This window comes from Larus michahellis, chromosome Z (genome assembly GCF_964199755.1).
Source record: "Larus michahellis chromosome Z, bLarMic1.1, whole genome shotgun sequence".
NCBI classification, from domain to species: Eukaryota; Metazoa; Chordata; class Aves; order Charadriiformes; family Laridae; genus Larus; species Larus michahellis.
In genome coordinates this window covers 11529045-11550890 of record NC_133930.1, presented here as the reverse complement: position 1 = coordinate 11550890, position 21846 = coordinate 11529045, and the positions used below count along the sequence as shown (strand labels likewise).

General features: G+C 42.6%; 1 protein-coding gene across 6 annotated transcripts in view; it reads right to left on the bottom strand.

The window, feature by feature from the left end:
• The window catches only part of UNC13B (unc-13 homolog B), a 216498-nt gene that overhangs the window by 105913 nt on the left and 88739 nt on the right, over positions 1-21846 (bottom strand). For 3 of the 6 annotated variants that reach the window (XM_074569509.1, XM_074569512.1, XM_074569511.1), the window contains exon 1: positions 6733-7364. The exons of the other annotated variants lie outside the window; for them this stretch is intronic. The gene's annotated coding sequence lies outside the window, so the exon portion shown is untranslated. Of the gene's footprint in view, positions 1-6732; positions 7365-21846 lie in introns of those variants that run through there. 6 annotated transcript variants of the gene reach the window in all.

The following is a 21846-nucleotide window of genomic DNA, read 5'->3' as shown; positions in this document are numbered from 1 at the left end:
AGAGTAGTTTTTGATCTGGAGGAAGCAGCATTTGCAAATGCCAATTTCTATAATCAGAGCTAATTAATATTCTATAACAGAGTCCGCATCTGTGCTTCAGGTTTAAGCCCCATCGTCCAGCATCTCAGCAGAACTTCCATACCAAAGGCAATACCTTGTGTAGGCTAAACAAATTACCTGTTACACTGGTTGTAAGCTTCTTAAAGAAAAGAAGTTTTAATTTTATAATTATAAATTTTAAATATAATTTTAATTTGCAGACCATTGGTCCATGAAAATCAGGTTTTCTTTTTTGAGTCTTTCTTATCTAACTACTCCCTCACGGAACGGGGTTTACCTAGGAAATATTTGCTCCGGCTCTCTTTTTGCACCACTTACACCCTTTACCTTTCACTTGAGTGGCTAACTGGTGTTTAACACCAGAAAAACACTTTTGTATCAATATTAAAAAGTGAACCCTCAGAGAGCAAGCACTTGAATTCAATGGTAGCCAAGAAGAGCTCTAGAGTTGTGGCTCCCTACATGCGTTGCTTGAGGGTAGCACACAGAGATGCTCATTTCAAATATTTCCCAACATATCAAACCTCAAGCACTAGGAGAAAAGCCTGCACATGCTTGTGCAACGGTTCCCTCAGAAAGCTCAATGTTCATTACGCTTTCCTCTGCACACAGCTTTCAAGGCACCAGAAGGGCTTAACGATCATTTTAGTTTAAAAAAATAAATCAATTCAAGCTGGAGTTCGCTCTCATTTCGTTTGTCCGCTGCAACATTCGACAGCGGTGGTTTCTTACAGAGAATGCTTTTTTCCTGCTGAACATTTACTTGCAGGACTGCAGCCGCTCCAAAGCGGGCAGCTCAGTGCAAACACTACAATGCTGTCACTTTTATTTATACGTATAGTGTGTATGGTATACATATATATGTATGTATAGATAGATATACAGAAATACTTATTTCAATAGAGATTTTCAAAGTGCATCTTTGATTTCAAATACCAGCAATACCTTTCCAGCTTGCCCCAAGAGGGACAGAAACTGTTTCCTCCCAGGCTGGAAAGAGGGCTGGAGCAGAAGATGAGGAAGGCAGCTCTGGCTCAGAGGGAAGCCTCTCTACCTCTCCTTACAGTAGGTAGAAAGGAACAGAAATCTCTGTTTCCACCAAAGAGCAAAACACTTAAAGGAATGCCAAGAGGCAGGTATGAGCATCAACCTCTTTACACCTCTGCCACAGTCTCCCTCCCTCCATTCCTCACCTTTTGCCACCCCAGACCCAGGCTCAGACCTGGAGCTCTGAGTATTCACTCCCTTCATCCTGTGTGCCTCTGCACCTCCTGCCAAGGTCTGCCACTCCTCCTCTCCACCCAGGGCTGTGTGTGCTCCTGTTCCCTGCCACTCTTACAGACTAGGAACAGTGCAGTCACTTGTCCCCTATAAAGACCCCTTATTCCTCTAACATTGCCTGTGTTAGGATCATGTTTCTTTATAGCACAGACAGGCAAAGTGACAAACAAAGTTAATGCAGGTTCAGACAGGGAAAAAAAATAATAAAACATCTAATCTGGATGCAAATCCTTGCTGAAATCTTCTCTTCCAGAATCACTCCAGGAGTCACATTAACACATAACAAGAAATCAAGTCTTTAAAGAAAGAGTGTTTGCATCCTGGTATCCTGCCAGACGCTGCAAGCCCTCACTGACTACACAAGCTTTGTTCTGACTGCCTTTTTAGCAGGCGTTTCTCTCCAGGAGAACTCCATGCTCAGTTCAGCATGGAGCTGTCTCTGGGTGTGCAGACTGAAGAGAAGCATCCACAAGTACCACTATTTCTACATCCCCCCACTTCCCAAAAGGAAGCCAGGCTCAAGCTAAGCAGGAGGAAGACATCGCTGGTTTTATGTGGGGATGTTCAGGTTGTTTTGCTATTCCCCTGAGGACAAAACTGACATATTAAGATTTTAAACAGGGGAAACAGGTGAACTACCGCAAACACTGCACAGCTTGTCACCTTGTCACTGGGCACACTTCTGAGATACCTTTGTAATACCTGAATAACAGTTACTTTTCCACCTGACACATGGATTCGCGATGACAACAGGAGCAAAAGCATTGCATGACAGCATCAGTGAGTGACAAAAAAGAACATAAGAAATCCCATGAAGGAATAAAACGCAATTATGAGTTCTCTGTTCATCAGCTGGGGATCAGTCATACTTTACACTTAGAGCACTCTAGGGAAGGTCAGGCTTTCACCAGATTGAGGAGAGCTGGCTGCAACCCCCTGTGAGCAGTATCTTCGCTTCTGTGAGCCACTGGAGAAAGGTGGTTCAAAACAAAGGCAGCTTTGCGGAGCCTTCATCACTGCCCCACGCAGCAGTGAGCTGCCGACAGCCGAGTGGAAGAAAGGGGGAGAGAGCCCAACCCCTGTGTCCATTAAACCTCTGATAATTGAGGTTGATTTATCTTCTCACTGGCTACCTGGTTTTCATCACACTAAGGGAAATCCTGAGACACCTTTAGCCCACACCATCATGTTAGAAGATGCGGGTACCCCAGGGTAGACGTGGTGTTCAGAGTTACCAGCAAAGAGGTATAAAAACAATTAACTATGATCAAAAAACATTTCACAGCAGCCTCTCTGGCAATTGACTCATGCCACCATGGCACTGAGTAGAGTTTTTTGGATTAGATTATATTTACACTATCTTCCACACAAAGTGGTATTGCATTACAACTACCAACAATTACAATAGGAAAAGGAATAAAATGACTGATAGATGGCCTGGCTACTTTATAAAGAACCATTTAAACATTAAGACTACCAATAACTAAAATGCAGGACATTCTGAGATAAAAAGATTTTGGCATTAAAAAGAGAAAGACATCATGGCAAAGGCTGCCATAGCAACATCGCCCCAGCACTGCATACTGAAACATCGTCTCTTCCTGGGAATATTATAGCATTTTTAAACACATTAATTGCTGAAAGGATCCTAACAACCAGGCTTGACAGAAATATGAAGGGTTACCGCCAGCTTTGCTGATGTATGACTTCCGGAGGTGAGCATGCAATTTTCTAATTAACATGATTAGATTTAATTTTGGGTTCAATCATACCTAAACATGGCATTATTACTTGTTTCTGAGAATGTGTGTCTGTTCAAACTGTCTCCTGATAATTAACAAAGACTCTAACTTTTGAGTCCTGGCATGAGTGATTGGAAGAACAAGGTACTGAGCTGAGCGATCATGGGGAAAGAACAGCAGGACTGGAACACAAACTGTACTCTTGAAAAATTTGTTCACCTCAGGACATTTCTGCTAAAAGTAAAATGCAGAAGAGACACATGGCACTTCAAAGTGCATTATAGAGGAAACACATCCATGCTATTGAAAAGAAGGTAGCTACAAATGGATGAAAATTATTTTAAAAACAAAACAATGGAGCAAAGAAACTATGGCCCAGTCCGTTGGTAAGCCTTTCACAGTCCCTTTGAAGCCAAGCCTCAACCTAGGTTCTTGTTCAGGAATTACTGCATGAGCTGCAAAACCACATCCCAGCCACGCTTGTAAAACTTTCTGAAATTTTTAAGCACTTCCAATGATGTTTTCCAGGTTTCATCTGTACCTACAGGTTTGTTTCAATAAAGCTAAGCAAAAACTGTGTCAGAACACTTCAATGCAGACATCAATGAGGGCCAGCCTTCCTGCCTGTCAAAAAACAATCACACTTAAAACCTTTCCAAAGCAGTTTGGTAGATGTGACAAAAGGTCAGGTTTGGCCAGTCAGCCACCCTCATGGTGCAAAACTGATCCCAGGGAACACTGCATATTGTGTGAATGAACTACACAGTTCTGCACCTCGCACATCATGGTTATTTCTTACCTTTTACACAAGGCCATTCAACTGAGGCAAAACAAACCTGTGAATAATATTTTGCTGTACCAGCAAGTTATCAATGTAGCTACAAAGTGAAGCAACAGTAAAAATCAGTAAGTATGAGAATAAAACACCTATTAAAGTGTTGCAAGTGCATTCACCAGTGTAAAAAATTCCTTTGCGGAACAGCATGAAATTAAATTCATGTCATTGAAGAGTATCGCCATGCAGTACAGCAAGGATAGCACACCCTGTCTTAACTCCTTAATACCCCCTACAAACATAGGGGATGCCACAGAAGTTGCTAAGTGTCTCTCAGCTTTCTGTACAATGGGATTAATGTCAGTGATCCACCCGGCATCACTTCTGTGAGCACCAATGCAGACAGATTGAGATGTTCAGGCCATTTAAGTCCAGCTGTCTTGGGAGGCCCCAGAGAGCACCTCAGCACGAGGCAGCCCTGCCATTCTTCGAGACATGCTCATTCCCTCTGCTGCCACATCCTCTTATCACAGCTTTTTCTGCAAGCTAAAAGCAGCAGTGGCTGGCACAGCGATACACCGGCTGCAGTAACAAATGAGGTCTGTCATTACCTGTCGGCCAAGAGAATGTGGCATCCAGAGACACAGTCAAAGAAACAGGGGCTGTCCCTGAGTGCAGAAGGATGCTTAGGCTGGAAGCTGCCAACCACAGAAATGCAAGGCTCATGCCTAGCTGACAGCAAGCTAACTCAGGGCACGTACCTAGTTCTGAGACCATCCTGTGCTGAGAAAAAGGCAAAAAGGATAATTGACTGCTAAAAAAAAGCGCAGAAATCACAGCTGCTTCTGTCATTCTTATGTAAAGTTACTTCACTCCTTAGCAGCAAATAAAAAACCTAGGCAGCAGCTATCATCAGTTTAAGAGCAAACCGAGAAGAAATTAGGTTCAGCAGCCCCCTTGTTCCCAGAGCATGGGAATTTTGCACACAGATGAATCAATCAGTAAACGGTTTACGCTTGATGACCTAAGGCAGTACCTGTTCCTTAAAACAGCTTTTTCCCAAAACAGGGTCCTAAAGAGCAAGTATTATATTGAACAGATGACCCAGGAGCAAGAACCAACTTTTTGTTTAAAGGAAACAGCACTAGCTGACAAGTTAGCTGGCCTTGCGATCAGGGCTGTAGAAACGTCTGCTAGGCTTTGGGAAAGGTTTCAGATAATTGTGATCATTCAGCTACCTCTAATCAGAGAGCAGACAGACAGCACTGCCGGCACGAACCCAGTACTTCTGCTTTAAATAAGGTTCGCGTGCACCGTTATGAAAGTAATGAAGAATGCTAAAATCTCTGCCTTGACTAATAGAAACAGAACATGCTGTACCTTTCCTCTACTTGTAATCCAATTTACAACCCAGTGCTGAAGCAATAGTGTGAACTCTCCAAGTGCTGCATTTCTCACAAGAACCACCAGGAAACACTCATCCCTAAGAATTTTCTCAGAACTCCAATTACTCACTGAGGAGGTCTGGAGCTGGTTTTCCAGGTAACAGAGCCTCAGCTCACAGGACACTCAGGTAGGGGAGAGACAGGCAGCACTCACCAACCCATGGTGACGAATTAGGAGATCCAACTTCTGTTGTCAGGGCAGTGCTAGCACAGCTGGGGTACAGCCTAGTGCTACATGATCTGCCACCCTCAAAGTAAAGAAGTTCCTTCTAAACCTAAACATGAGGAGGAACTTCTTTACCCTGAGGGTGGCAGAGCCCTGGCACAGGCTGCCCAGAGAGGTGGTGGAGTCTCCGTCTCTGGAGACATTCCAAACCCGCCTGGACGCGTTCCTGTGCAACCTGCTCTGGGTGACCCTGCTTTGGCAGGCGGGTTGGGACTAGATGATCTCTAGAGGTCCCTTCCAACCCTTACCAGTCTGTGATCTTGCTCACTGCTTCTGACCCGTCCTGCACTCCTTTAGAGCAGACACTCGGCAGCGTTCAGACAGGCTGGGTGAAGGTAACATAGGCAGCTGACGGAATAATTAGGGTTTTCCAGCTCATGCTGCTAAACTGCAGCACTCGGCAACTAAAATCCTCCGGGGCTAAAACTGCAGCTTTAATTCTATAAGCTTTCTCCTTTTCATCTTGAGGACAGAAGACCTTAGCATTCTGTATTAAGTCTTGATGTTTATCCCCCAAAGGCTCACTCCATTAGCAAAAGAAAGCTGCCCGTATAAAAGGAATGAAAACTGAAAAGATATCAGAAACAGTCACACCATCTGCTCTGATTCACGAGCTTGTACAGCATCCTCATCGGTCCTGCATGCCAGTCATTTCATCTCATCAGCTCACAAGCTTCTCAGCACAGAAAATCAGGCCAATGACAAATACTCTGGGTTAAAAGCAAGCCTGTTTTAAGTGACATTTAAGGAAGAATCAACCCAGTAATTTAATTACTCTCAAGCTATTTGCTTTTCAAGTGATCAAATTTAAATTATCCCCAAATCTCTTTCCCTTTAACTCTTCTTCACATAGTGATTTTGATGTCAAATTCCAGCTGAGATACAAACACTCCTAACAGAAAAGTATGAGAAGTAAACAGACACAACCTCAATTATACTAACAGAAAGACATCTACAATTAGCATCTAACAGGTGAACACAAGAACTAAGAAATAGAGCATACAACTGAACATACTAACAGTAAATAGTTTTTACAAAGCATGTGTTTAAAACCAGTCAGCTTCCAATGGAGCTATTGTATTGCTAAAGTAAACACACACAAACACACAGAGCCCACTCTAAAAATAAAGAGCAGTTCTCCTTGGTTGCTGCCTACTTGCAGTTTATACCCAGCCACTTCTTTTGTTCCAATCATGCACTTACCTTGCTGCTTCAAAATAAAACAAAAGGTTAAAGTGTAAAGGAAATTTATAGAATTAATAGAAAACTACACGAACACAATAGCTTGTTCTCATAGAAAAGACAAGTCCCGAAGGATTCCTAATCTTGTTAAAGGTTCACCAGATAATGAACTTTCACTACGGAGATTATGAACATATTGTTGGTGTCCCATCTCAGGTATTGGGGAAAGCAATGTTAAAGGCACCGAGAGTATCCCCTTCCACAGCAGCACTAGGATGAGAAATCACGTAAAGTTGAAGGCATGTTTTCAAGGGGAAAAAAAGCGCAAACAGCTACTAAAAATCCAAAAAGCAAAAATCAGCAGAAGCCAATGAATACAAAGCCAAAAATGCAGAAATCCTGTCAGCTTCCAGGAGTATCCCTCAAGAGAAATTCTTTACTTCACCGCCACAGTGCATCTTTTCCCTTTCTCAGACAGTACCAAGTACAGTTAAAACTTCATCCTTCTCTTCAGTTGTGACTCAACAGAAAATATTGTACTTCAGAGGCAGAGAGAAAGCTGTGCAGCTATTGCTACTTTACTCCTCCTCGTCAGCTGCTTACTGCCTGGCTCCTCACACACGCAGCCTCCCCACTTCGCTCGCGCACCAACACTCCTCGCCTCAAAATGATTCTCCACTTTATTATCCATTCAGAAGGAAATACGAACCGATGGAGCCAATCTGACTAAAGACAAAACGCACTCCTTCGGCATTATGAGAGCAGGCAGTACAATGCAGAGAGCCAATCTGTGCTGGAAAAGTGCTCTGCCTGACTCCTGGCATCCTATAGGACTGTGGAGCACGGGGGCTGGGAAAAAAGCAGGGGACTCAACATAATTAACTAGCTCCAAGAAGATTCGTTGCCCAACTATATAAACATCAGCTATAGATGTTTATTTTTATATCTCCTGTTCACCCCCAGACTAACCCACAAGATTCAGTGATGCCCTCGCTAAAATGAACCGTATCCAGTTTCTAAGCAAGACTTGTACCAGTTCTGCTATGAGTGTGGGGGACTGAACACCCGTTGATCTCGCGTTTCCCAAAAATAAAGTCACATTGTTACATAAAAGAATGACTGCAGAAGTGTTCTGCATGGAATCAGATCCACTCACGTTGTACCGACGCTTCTCTCCTGGGAGTGAGCAGCAGCAGGCACTCATCCTGCAAGAAGTGCCTGAAATAAAGGCACCATTTTTTGGCCACACAAGCTGCCCCAAGGACATCCAACACACTGCTACTAAGAAAATCTTCCTGGCCTGTTAGTCCACATTCACATACTCCTTTTCACAAATGCTCCCTTCATCCTGTCTCTCTTCTTCATGCACCCAAAACAAGCACCCACCTCCTTCCCAAAAGCTGTTTCTCTGCCTTTAGCGCCAAAGGCACTGTATGGGAGCTGTGCGCATTTCCTGGTTTTGCTCAAGGACAGCTCACTACATCTTTCAAAACAAAGTCTTTTCACAGTGTGGGGTGGGATTTTGAAGAGGCCTATATGACTTAGCCGTGGAAATGCCACTATCCTCCCATCTGCTCAACTACCTCCTACCTCCTTGTGAGCCAGCCTTGCTGTGAATGATACTTCCCCCCCCCCGCCCCCCCATCTCTTACCTACACCAATATCAACTTTTATTCACCAGTTCCTCCACAAGCATCACTGTACTCCCAGCCCTGCCCTCATTGCATGGGATATTCTCCTGCCATCTCCTACCCTTTGGTCCCACAGCTCCATCCCAGCATCTTGCCAAAGCATCAGCTTGACAACAGCCAGGCTAGTGTTCCCATCAGCTCATTTGTTTAATGGACATAAACAGAAGTTTTGCTTACAGGTAGACTAATGCCATGACTCACAATACTTTGTCTCAGCAGCACCTCCTGCTCTTCCCATGTGCAGCCACAGCACTGTCCCTTGCAGCCAGGCACAGCGATCAGGCCACCGACCTCCTTCCAGACCCCCTGTAAGGCGGCGTTCCTCTGTGGTCACTCATATCCTCCATCCCCCAGAAAACCCTCCCTCTTTTTGCTCCTTCCCTTGCTGCAGGCATAGAGACTATAGGTCAGATTTTCAGAAGTGCTTTAGCTTTAAGTGATTTTTAAGAGTCTAACCCTGAGTTTCTCATCATATGTTTGCATCCCGCCAGGAGCACAGGGCTCCTACACAACAAAGGGCACAAAGTTCCACTGCAATAGAAATGACTGCTGCTAAACACACCAATTATAGCACTTGAGCTGGGAGCCAAAGCTCCGTATCAAATTCATCCACATAAGGATGAAGACTGCCCAACTGAGAAAACAAAAATGCAATCCAGGATTTGTGCAGCACTTAGTATCTTCAAAGCTCTGCATAAGAATAAGACAAAAAAGATCTTGCCAGGGTTCTCTTTCGCAGCAATAGTTTAAAAAAGTAATAAGCATCCGTTAGACACTTTCTTATTCGCATTAACTCACTATAGCACCTGAAGCATCCATTAGACAGCCTCCCAGGCTTTTGCATGCCTTACTTTTTCCAAAGATCCTACTACAAGTTGAGCCAATGTAATCTTGCCATTTCTGCCACTGTCCTTCACATCTCTTCCTTCCTTGGTCTTTGCCCATCCCTGCACCCATCAACACCAGACATTAGCACATCCAAGTGAAAAACACACTGAGGCCAAACACAATCCTCCAGTTGCAGCTCTTGAGACCCAATGAGCCTGTGCAGATTTCCAAGCACTATCACATAAAATTACAGTACTCCCATGGCTGCCTTGTAAGAATAGGAGCAGAAAAAAAAAAAACAAGGAAAAAGAAAGCAAATCTCATTAGACAAAGTAACAGGAGACATCGCTAATAGAGGTCACGAGCAATGAAGTGCTGGAAAATGTCACAGCCCTTACCACAGCTCACAAGGAGATGGAGAGAAAAATGTGGCTACAAAAAGACAAAAACACAGGTGCCCTCAGAAGCAAGGAAGAGTGCACCTTTCAGACATTTAAAAACCCTTGCTTAATGCACAGGAGATTGAGACAGGCTCTGTTTTTCAGTGATATTTTGTTTACTGAAATAACGATGATAATTCAGAATTGGCAAAAATAGGCACGACTTGCATCCAAAAAAAGCCTGTGAGAAAGAGTGTGCTTTACCTTAAGGCTCAGAGTACCGAGTTATTTGCCTTCTACTTGAGAAATAAACTTCCACTTAAAAATTTAAATACTTCTTACTGCTATTTTTTAATTCACCAACAGATTTTAATTTTAGGTTGAGCCAGCAGGGAATTATTAAAACTGATAAAGCCAGGCTCAGCTATATAGGCCAAATGCTTTGATGTCTGCGAGGTATACATTACCCTTTCTTCTTTTTTAATCCTTATTATCTATTTCATTCCAACTTCCTGTAAAGTACTGAATTACTGATAAAATTATAAAAGTAAGCAATTCCTTCATGAGCACAAGTGGATTAACCAAAGGAAAATGAGCACGCTTCAAGCACAGGTCCTGCTCCTCCCTCTCTCACATTCGCACCCCTTTCTCCCTGCAGAAGACAAGCAAGAACGCTTACAGTGTCCTGGCTTTTGGGTGGTTGAGTAAATTAGAGGATAAGAATGTTACATAGACAGATTAAACAAATACAGAAAAGGGGGGGAAAAAGTCAAGAGAGAAGAGGGAAAAGTCAATAGAGAGAGCTTGTTTAGAAAAGTAGGGATAAATTCTGTCCAACTCACACTCAGGTTTAACTCATCTCACCAACGGCCTCAGACATCTCTGACCCAAGAGCTCTCTAAAACAATTTTTTTTAGTTGTTTCACTGGAAGAAAAATAACTATCTGTCCAAAATGAAACTGCCTGCTGCATCTCCCAAAAGACAAGAGTTCTCAGTAAGGTAGCTCAGGTTCAGAGCTGCATTAAACCTTAGAAGTTCAAATGCACAGTGTAAAGTTTATCAGTTGATTCAGCAGTGAAAACATGCTATTTACTACCTTATTCAAAGCCACAAGAAGATAAATCAAGACGAAGTGTTAATGAAAAAGCAGCAACCTCCTGCTGTTTGACAGCTGTCCTCAATGAATACCATGCTTTGAGGAGCTGTGCATCACAACATAAGCAGTGCTGCTGAAACACACACAGGCTTGGAAGAGATGAGACTGTGAATTCCAAGGCATTTAAAACTACCCTGTCAATGCCATTTCTGTCATTACAATAGTTCCAGAACACACTTATGAAACATGGGCTTAAGATGTTGGTTTCAGATGAAAGAACGAGTTTCTTTAAGCAAGGTGTCACTCAAAGCACCAATTCTTTCTTCTCCCCTTCAGAAAAGGTAAGGGGAGGTGCAAGGGCAACCTGCAAGCTCGGAAGGGAAAAAAGACATAGGTCCTTCCTACAGCACCCGGAGCACCTTGGAAATTGGCCATTGCCAGACACTGGCCTTGAAACACTTGAAGAAAAGGAAGGAGACAATTTTCCCCAGGAGTTCTCCCTCCTGAAAAAGGTTTTTCTCCTCGCATAAAAGAACAAAGTTAATTATTTGCCTTACAGAAATACAACAAGAATATCACTGGCACATTGAAAAACCTGCTAAAGATGGAGGTATTGGGACTGTTTACCTTCCAAAGACAGGCAATATAAGTCAAAGATAGGCAATATAAAGTTTTGAATAGGTGAGAACAAACCACTGGCTGACTTGTCTTCATATGAAAGATGTTTATGCTCTGTATGTTAAACTTATTTGACTGCAAGGATGTCTGCTGAACCCTGAGAGACGAACACTTCTGAACTAATAGAAGGAAAGACTTTCACATAGCCTAGGAACACAATGGATATTCGCATGGCCAAGAATGCAGCAAGATTCAAGGAGTGGGATTTCTACAAGGTTAAAGAAAAAAATGAATTAACATAGCACTAATGCTTTCACAGGGCTACAAATCTTTACACTTCAGAGCTTAGGCTGATTTTCATCAGACAGGTATTGAGAAGAAACCCTACAGCTGCCTGCAGTAAGTCCTGCCATCTCCTTCCCTCTGAGACTGCTGCTGACACACCAGTCAAAAACTCCTCCAGGGAATAGAACAGATCTAGTCTGACATGGGAATTTTTAAGGTTCAAAATCCGTAAAGGGGTATTGGTCATGAAGTTAGAAAAGCTCAGATTAACATCATCTTCCATTTAATTTGTTTATAGTCATCACTGTCACTCACAACAGCAGACAAAGCCCTTTAAAGCACAGGCTAAACCTGCCTGTCCCATTCTTGTTTCCACATGGTTGTTTGCACTCTTGACTTCTGGGATACAAAACCAAATACTATCAGCTCTGCAAGCCAACACTTCATGGAAGATGCTGATTTATTCCTCAGCCACTAAGTTCCAGCCACTCCAGAGCACAAACAAGCCTTACCTCCCCAGAAACCAAGGACGAAACAGTGGCAACCCCACTCATCACAGCCCACACCAGCCTTCAAAGTCGGACTCTGACTTTAAAAGCAAACCTGCAGCAGGTGACAGGCCCTAGGGTAGCATGTTGTCTCCTTGAGCCCCAGCAATTACAGACAGAAAACCTTCCTTAAATGTGCTCCTGAAAACACCTGAATGCCCCCACAGAGCCCTTGTCCTGGGCTTTGGCTGCCCACCTGAAAGTGTGGAAGCTTTGTCTAGCTGAATTGTCATTCTCCATTTTTAATCCAAAAAGTACAAGTAGAAGATGGACTCTTAGCAAATCTGTGTTGCCCTCTACAACTCAGGTGATCAAACCATTTTACCAACTTGATGCCGCCATTCCAGAAACAACTATTATACCAGCATTTAAACTAGAGTGAGCTTGAATACCTTAGTTAACAGGCAGTGAGGAAGCATTTATAGCAGAGAAAACTCTCCCTCTGCTGCTTCCTCCTTCAAATTACATCTCTCTCTCGTAATGGCATCCAAAACATAAGGACTTGATATTTAATGAAATTGGAAAATTACAATCAATGTCTTAATTGCACATCTAATTAAGTAATCAGATGCAAAGGCATCTGAGCACAGACATGTGCTGGAGGTGGAAAAACCTTAAATTATACTCTCACAGTTAAAGCTTTAATTGCCTTTTTTGATCAAGAAACCTGAGAAGGACAAGTTGCAGATGCGGTGAAATGTAGACCTCAGGTAGACATAACAGCCTTCCAACATAAACTAGTTGAGGCAAGCACAAGGTAAGTAAACTATTCAGCATTTCTATTGTAAATACAGATAAAGAAATAACAGGCTTAACTTGCAGCCATGGAAAGCTAGGTTAGGTGTCTGGAAAAGCTGTTAATCATTAGTATAAGTAAGCATAGATTGTCTAGGGAACCTACAAAATCTCTATCCCAGAAGGTTTTAGCAAAGGGTGGACATCGATTTTTCAGGGATGCTTCTGAGGAAAATAGATGCTCTAGTTAATCTCTTCACATACTGCCCGGGTCTTGGTTTTATTGCTCCTTACCTATATCACTCCAGAACCTGTCTCAGATAGGAAACTACATGGTAACGCATATACCTGCTGACAGGCATGAAGGTGCATTGCTCCCCACGGATGGTCTGCATGACAACCCAACTGTCCATAACACGAGGGCTCAGTTCAAACACTGTAGAGCATGTTTTCCTACCTCAGCTTGACAGTGAAAAGAGGGAAATTGTCTCTGACAAAACCGTTCGTGCATTCTGAAAAATGTAGATCCAACATATAAGGATTTGGCTACAGGAATTTAGCGCCTTGATCCCACAGGGTAGCACCCAGTATGAACTCAAAGATGATTCTTTCTCTAGTTTTCAGGAACAAAAGAGGCTGTTCTACTGCTCACTGAACAACAAACTATTTAATATTGTTTCCTTCACGTTATTCAAACATGACTATATGCATTATTTATTCCATCACAGCCAGGCCATACCATTACATGCAGTTACATCAACACTACATGCAGTGAGCTAAGGAGCGCTCTTTGCACTCATCACCATATTACTCAAGTAATTCAAGTATTAATTGCTGTTTTCATAGCATACCTGTGAAGTGAAAAAGTACCCATTACAATTGAAGAATGAGGGCAGGTGAAGACCTTCTCTCTTTGGACAGCCATCTCAAGGTAACAAAACCCTGAATTTTTCAGAGTACTTACGTTTGGTGCATATCAAACACTATGAAGTCTGGCTTCCAGCTACTTCACTTACTGCTCTGATACCTCATTTCCAGAATCTTAAATCAAATAACCAGAAATCAATTCATGGATCACCAGGAGAGGCAATGGGAAAAACCCTTTTCAAAAGCCACAATGGCTTGTCCAGCATCAGGAAACAGAGCGGCAGAGGAATAAAAACTAATAACCACATGGAATAATGCCCAGCTACCTCTGCCAACAGACTACTTCCTCTGCCAGCACTTACTTCCTCATCTGCTACAGGTGCACCAACTTTCAAAAAGCAGGAAAATAATGTTTTTTACTACCCTACCTTTGTCTTTATGCCTACTGGCTTAAATAATATGCTTTTCTCTGTAGGCAGGAATAATTTCATATATTTATATTCCCTGCAGAAGGCTGCAGTTGATTAATGGACAAAAATACCCCATAAATACTTGTTATGAACCGCATATAAGCCTCTGTCAGCCTCTGAGGACACTGTTAGCGTAGGCACTGAACAAGAAAAAAGGGGCACTGCCACATCGTAGCTGTGACAAAGCTGACTCCAGCAATCACACACATATTAATAAGCCCAGACATAGCTTTCACACTTCCAGTAAAGGCATTGGACAAGCTTGACAAATGGTCCTGAATTAACTGGGTCTAGAAACCCAGTCAGTCTGCTCCCCTGATTCGGAGGGACAGGGAGGAAATTTAATGCAAAAAATGAAAATGACTGGATTTCGAAAGCCTCTGCAAGGGAATGAGGATTGGGGTACAAACCGGGCTTTGATTAGATACCTGACCTAAATCAACTGAGAGGCCAATTAGCCCCTTTGGTAAGTCTGTGACAGGAGGGACAAGCACAGTTTGACCAAAACACATGCAAACACCACGCAGGGATGGTGGGGGGATCATTCCAGTACCTGCCACCTCTGCTCTGTGCTCTCAGGTCACAGAAGCCTCTCCACCTTCCCTGAAACTGGAGAGAAGTGGATGTAAAGACAGGATGAAAAAGGGATGATTCTAGCAGCTGTACACAGTTGTATATTAACTAGCTATTACTACTGCAAGCTAAAAATAGAGTGACTTAATTAGGATGAGTAACACGTAACTATGTCACACAAGTATGAAGGAGAGTTGTACTTGCTGCAAATGAAGTTCCTTAAATTAGGCATGACAAAATTCAGAGTGAATACAACAGCCAATCTACAGATATTTGTGTAGACAAAACTGGATCCTTCAAGTACCCATTACATGTAATATCACAAAAACACATGCATTTCAATCTGCTGCACTACCGTGATACATTGAATAAAACCAGATTTAAATAAATTGCAATAAATTTAGCATTCTCAGTTTCTCAATAACAGTTTATCAAAAATGTGTGTGTTATCTTAAAATACAAGGTGAATATTGACTCATTAACAAAAATAAAAAACAGATGGAAACATGGTTAAAATAAACTTATCTTTTACATTACGCAATCTCTATTTGTATTTCATATATTCTTGTATGTAACAACCTAAAGTAATGATGAAAGTGAGGCTAAATAGATAAATCAGTTCAAGGCTAAATCAAAATCCCCTTCTAGATGGATAGCTCTATTATCTCCTTTTTTGTACACACCACTGGTTTTGTCTTGATATTCTCTGTTGCTTTTCAAGCTCTCCTAGAAAATAATTTTCCAGTGTTAGCTTGTAAAAACTTTTAATGAGTATAGGTTCAATTGCAATTTACTGTCCAAATAAGCAACTGAAATCCCATGAGGAATCTTAAAAAAAATCTCATTTAAGAATAAACCTGTTTACAAACTACATCATATTTTCTGAAACCGTTTCCACTTGAACATTTGTCAGAAAACAAAATTATATCTATGACAGGTTCATTACCAGGCATGAGTCACTAATAACTACTGTTCTTCAAGAAACCCCTCACACAGCCTAGCATCCTTAATATCTACTGTGCAACTGCATGGAAAAGCCACCATCCAAGAGGGGCTGCAGTATGATTTTCATAATTTCGCTTCAGTGACAGCATCTACGTAGCAAACACCTCTCCCACGCACCGCTGGTTGTGCTCCGAAGCCCACAGGGTCCTGCAATGTGGCGCAGCTCGGCAGCAAAGGCAGGCAGGTGGGCAGTGTGAACACGGGGACGCCACGCTACGAAAAATAGTTACGGAGGCTGTGGTTCCACGGACACTTCTCACAGCCCACTGAGAGGCTTCCTGGATGATGAAGTCCCATTCTTTGCTCCCACAGGCGACTGTCATATAATAGCTTTCATAAACAGACACATTTTTAGATTAATTAGAAACAGAAAGGGCAAAGAAACCCATTTGGAAGCTGTTCACTAACAATTAGGAAAATCACTTTCTGATTCTAGCCTGGGTTTGTTCATAACCAGCTTATACCCTTCTGTTCTTGTGCTAACATTAACCTTTAACTTAAATAGCTGTAAACTTGCCAATATTTACTCCCCTGCTCTATTAGTACATGGCAGCAACATCCGCTCTCAACTTCCAGTCTGCTAAGCTGAGCCACACTTGTTTGGTCTCATCTCACACACCCTCAGCACCTCCCCTCCCCAGACTGCCCCAGTGTGCCCTTTCCCACTTCTATAACCTATTCTCTTGATTTTTGCAATAGCCCCCACCTTCTCCAAACCATTTGCTGGTTGTCTACGTGGCATATTAGAAATATTACAGAAATACAGGCAGATGAAACCTACTGCCCACCTGGTCTGTCACAGCACAGCAGAGTACAAAGATCCAATGCATGAGTGACTTAAACAAGATCCTCCTGTTTTTAAGAGGATGCTACCATGGGCCAGAGAGTGGCACAGCTGCTCACCTGGAACCCCATCATCCTACAAGCCTGAAGGCACAAGCTACTCCATACAGGAAGAGACTCACTGCCTACGGCACGCCAGTAAATTAGCACTCAGGCTTACCACAGCCCTTCCAGCATCTGGTACCTGTGTGCTTGAGCAACAGATGAAAATCTCAAGCTGAACAGATGAAACAAATCCGATTAAAATCTTTGTGATTTCACCCCAGCTTTATGCCTAAATTATCTTTAGTTTTATAGCACACAAAGGATGAAGCTGCCAATGCATTCAAGAAATTCTCCCTGTAGAAGAGATACCTGATACCTTGATGTTCTCAAGCACCTTTCAGCAAAGGATGCGTGTTACAAACGCAGCTCACAGACTGCCAGGAAAGGCTGCAGGCATTTCCTTATGGATTCAAAAGGCAAGGAGAGGAAGAACTGGTCCCACCTTCACCAAGAACAGGTTTCAGGTGAAACCAAAGGGGAACCACCAAAAAGCCCTTTTTGAAAGTGCCAGTGATTAACCATCACAGCAATGGAAATGAATACACAGCTTGATTCAGGCTCAGCTGATCAGCCCTCCACAACGTCACAGCATTGTTCAGACTCTAAATATGAGACGGTAGACAACTTGCTGGGGCCATGATATGGCTTAAGAATCCTGTTTGGTTGACAAGAAAGGAATCTTGGATACAAAGAAAGTTCTCGTATCACCCGGCGAGAACTACTTCCTAATGGACAGCATTCATTTGCTGTACCATAAGATCTTCAAGTGACATGAATTCAATAAAGCATTGATATTAAAATGTACAGAAAATTAAAATGCTACTTTATTTTACATATTACATAGCATCAGCCAGAACTGGAGTCCTGCTGTCTTCGAGCATTACATTAAGCATTATTAACAGCATTTTGACTTCCAAATGCCACTTTTACAATGGGTGAAAAAAAAAGCAATCATCTTACTTAAATCCAGATGCACAGTACTAGAAGATTCCAGTTACAACCCTTACACAATGCTAAAATTAGCTCAGAAGCATACAAGGCAACCCTGCCGTACATCTAAGCAAGTTGTGTAACCATGCAGCTTGGAAAACAAGAAACAAGTGGAAGAAAAATGACACTAAAAGACAAAATTGTCATGTACCAAACCCTTTTTTCTGACCTACTGCCTTCTTCTATAAAGTTATGATGTTATTCAAAGCATTTGTTAACATTGCACGAATAGTTAACGCTTCATTTGTGATGCTCTCAGCCAGTGCTGGTTAGCTCATCTTTTCCCCAAGTCTTGTGCTTTGTAAGCCGAAGCCCACTGCTATCTCTCTGGTGCAGCATTTCTTGTACAGATTGCTTCAGTAATACACAACACTGGGAAATATCCCCTCCTCCCACGCAGAGCCTTAAAATAAGAGCGTGAAGTCTGGCTCTCCCAACAGCCAATGCTATTTTTAAGGGCTGCGTATGTGGCAGGTAGGAGTCCCCCACCCACCTCTCCCATTGCACCCCTATTCCGAGCAGGAGGAACTGACTTACTCCAATGCTAGATGAGTCTCTCTTGGTTTCTACAGATAAGCACCATGCGTGAGTGCCATGTTGAGGTGGTCAGGACACCACTGTTTTCTGTGCCCCACTCCACATCGGATACAAGCCTCTGTCAACAGGGCACACTGCTGTAATTTTTTCTGCCATTACATCCCCAAAACAAGGTGCAAAAAGGACAGTTTTGCATAAGATGGCAACGGTTGCCTCAGCTCCAACACCTTCAATATTATTCTACAGCCTTTCATATGTACTATTTAAAGGACTTGGTCCACCCTCCAAACAGACTTGGGTTCCAGTTTTCCTGAAAGCTTCAGACAACTGCTGCGGGAGGTCCTGGGAAAAGACAAGCCTTGCTCAACAAAGTATTTGGAAAAGTTTTGGTACAAATGCATATGGAAGCTGGGCAGCATCAGACAGGGGAAAAGAGCTTACTGTAGTTCATCCTGGTTCAGAGGTACTCTGTGCACATACATAGTTCCTTCAGCATGCAACACGCAAGGCACTTCTGGAGTTAACAGATACGGAACTTGCTGTGACCAGATTGCTTAAGAGAAACAATACCAGAGACAAAAAGGCAGCAATTCTGTGTATGTAGTCTAATTGGGAACCCAGGAGCTGTACAAGACATAAGGTCATCTATCCACATTGCCAGCCCACTGCTGCCACCCACATCTTGCTCTCTGATCAGCAGAGGTACAACTTCCATGGAGAGGAAGAAGTTGTATAAGATGCCTTTTCCTTCAGAAAACACCAGCTTGCAGAATCAAAACTTGTTTTCCAGGAACATAATGAATGTGAACAGGAATATTTCTCAGGTCTAAAATGTCCAAACAGGGAAGGGAGCACAGGGAACAGTCATTTCCTGGGCGAGTGTTACAGCTTAGCAGTCAACGCACTTTTCTAAAACATGGGAAACCTAGGTTAAAATCCCAATATTGTGCAGTTTAAATGAGGAACTAGAGTCCTGTTTCCCCCTTAGTCTAGGTATATTCTAGATTAAGCTGCTGGCTGTTCCACAGAGGGGTCGCTCATCTATCATATCCCAGCCAATCTCAAAAAGTCAAAACCAGAAAGTCTAACAGCTCACCCACCCCCAAAAAACCCACACTTCACAAAAGCAGCATCCCCTTTCTATCCAGCTTCAGTCCTGAAGTCAAACACTCACACATGAAGAGTTTCAAGTAAAAAAAAAAAAAAAAAGGAAAAAAAAAGGAGGAAAAAAAATAAGAGCTATAATGGCAGACTATTCACATGCATCCAAACACTGCCATAATGACCTTGCAAGTCAGAGAACAGAAGCATACAGGTCAGCCAAACTGGATTATTTGAACTCAATGTGCAGTGCTGGTACAAAGTAAGAGGTGCACCTGATTGTGGAATGTCCCGTGTTTGTAAACTATATCCCGGATGTTGCACAAACATCTTCCCTTTCTTTTTAAGGAAATCAATGGAATAAACCTCAGAAGAAAAGTAAATTACACTTGGATTCTCATTCAAATGCTTTGTAAGAATTTTGACGTATAGATGTGTAGAGTTTACAATACAAAACTATAGAAGTAAAGCTATAGCCCTGAATACTACTACAGATCAGGAAGAGAAATAACACGTCATGATTCTTTGCCTATCCACTCTGCAAACTCCTGCTACAACTAAGAAAACTTGGGTTTGTTCTAACCAGCAACAGGATGGTATGGAGGAACTTTGCTGTCACTGAGGGGGACAGATGTCCCGTGTGCCAGGGAATACAGACCATCAACACCAAAACCGTTTTTAGCAGAGGTGAACAGAAGTTGAGTGTCAGTTCACTGATATGTTCAGAGAAGCTTGCAGAAAATCCTGTTAGCAATCAAACAGGCTCCTAGCTGCTGTGGTCATTATAAAAAGCATTTCTGACCAGTATGTTGCTCCACAAGAGAGCATTTCTGTTAATTTTAGCATAACTACTCTAAAAAGGGCAAGCTTGTTGATTTTTCCCGCTGGAGATAATGTTATCAAAAAGCTATTCTAAAATCATAACAGCAGCTAATGAAGGCATAACACTATTTTCTTGTGTGTACATACAAATAATTATCTTTGCTGTAACATAACCGTTAACATTTATGGCAAAGCAGGTTAAAATAAGGTAGTAGGTCTCAGAGAATCTCAATAAGGATAAATAAACATGCATTTTATTCCAAACAGATATGACTATGCAGATATCTTATTTAAGACTCTCAGAGATGAAAGAAGATTTTCTTCCTCCGAGTACAGCATGTCAGCCGAACCTTCCCTCACAGAGAGGCTACCAGAAGACACAACAGACACAGGTCGTTTGAGCACCAGGGAATCACCGGTGAAGGCTTTGGGGAGTGCCACAAGACTTGCCAGTCTGCAAACTCAGATGCAAGACAGGGAAGGAAGATTATAGCACGGGGAGACAGCAGAACACCTCCACTACTTTTGTATTTAAATCCTTTTTAAATAATTGTTGTTGTGCAATCCATAAGGGACCTGAAAGCCACATAGGCATTTTATAGACAAGGTATGCAGAAAGCACTTGACTGACATTGCGAGCACAGACAGCTGACAACAGACAGTCTGCACTACAGCTGGCAGCGACCCTCGGATCACGCCTTCCCTACACAGACCAGATCTGCTCTCTGGTGTAGGAGCAGTGAATTCATGAGCACAAGGGTGTTCTACAGATCCCCATCAACCCTGGTCCTTGGGACATTTGATCAGCAATGTTGGTAATTTGGTGGAGGTTAAAGATAACCTTCATAAATACAACAGGTAAGAATAAGGAAGACATTTAACTGGAGATGCCGTTTTTCTGTGTGAAGAGAAGTTTCTAGTAACTCTGTTAGAGTCACAATGCTTCAGTCTGCTTCTTTGCCACTGCGTGGGAGGCTTTGAAAATGCAGAGCTTACTCATCTTCACGGGACTGATAAAAAGACACCTAGGCAACAAAGCTTAAGGGAAATAAAATGCCCAAAGTAAACTATTGCATGAACAGCACAGTTCATGAGAGGTGGAAAGGGACAGTTACTAATCTTTTGGCGACTGGCTCAAAGCAGCCGTGTCCTCCAATAGCCATCTAGGCTGGTGCACAGTACATGGTTTTAATGATCAGAGGGCCTGGATTCACATGTGGGCTGTGAGGGCAGGCAGGTAGGTAACTTACAATTAAACTAGCAACCAAAACTGGCACCAGTTAGTGCCTTGCTGGTCTCCTCACTAACAGTGGAACAGTGGAAGTCCAGAAGGACTCTTCAGGGCACCCCACAGCTACATAAGATGACAATAGTGGTGGTTTGCACCAACATCTTGCTTTCCCAAAATAAAAATAGGGCATCACACTCCAAAATGACCAATACAACACGCTCCCTGCACCAGGGCTTTTAAAAGTGAGACCCTGATGGTTCTTAAGTACTTGCAGGCGCTTGATCAGAAGTGCTGACTGTGAAACTATGAGGCATGGGAAAATAAGACTGTGGATATAATTTGGTACCTGTAACACTAAACGAGAACAGTCATTTAGTCCCCCCGGTGCAGGTACTTATATTCCAGAAAAACCATGTCATGAACTATATCCGCCACCTCAGTATGTGATCTAGTTACATAGCAGTCAAAA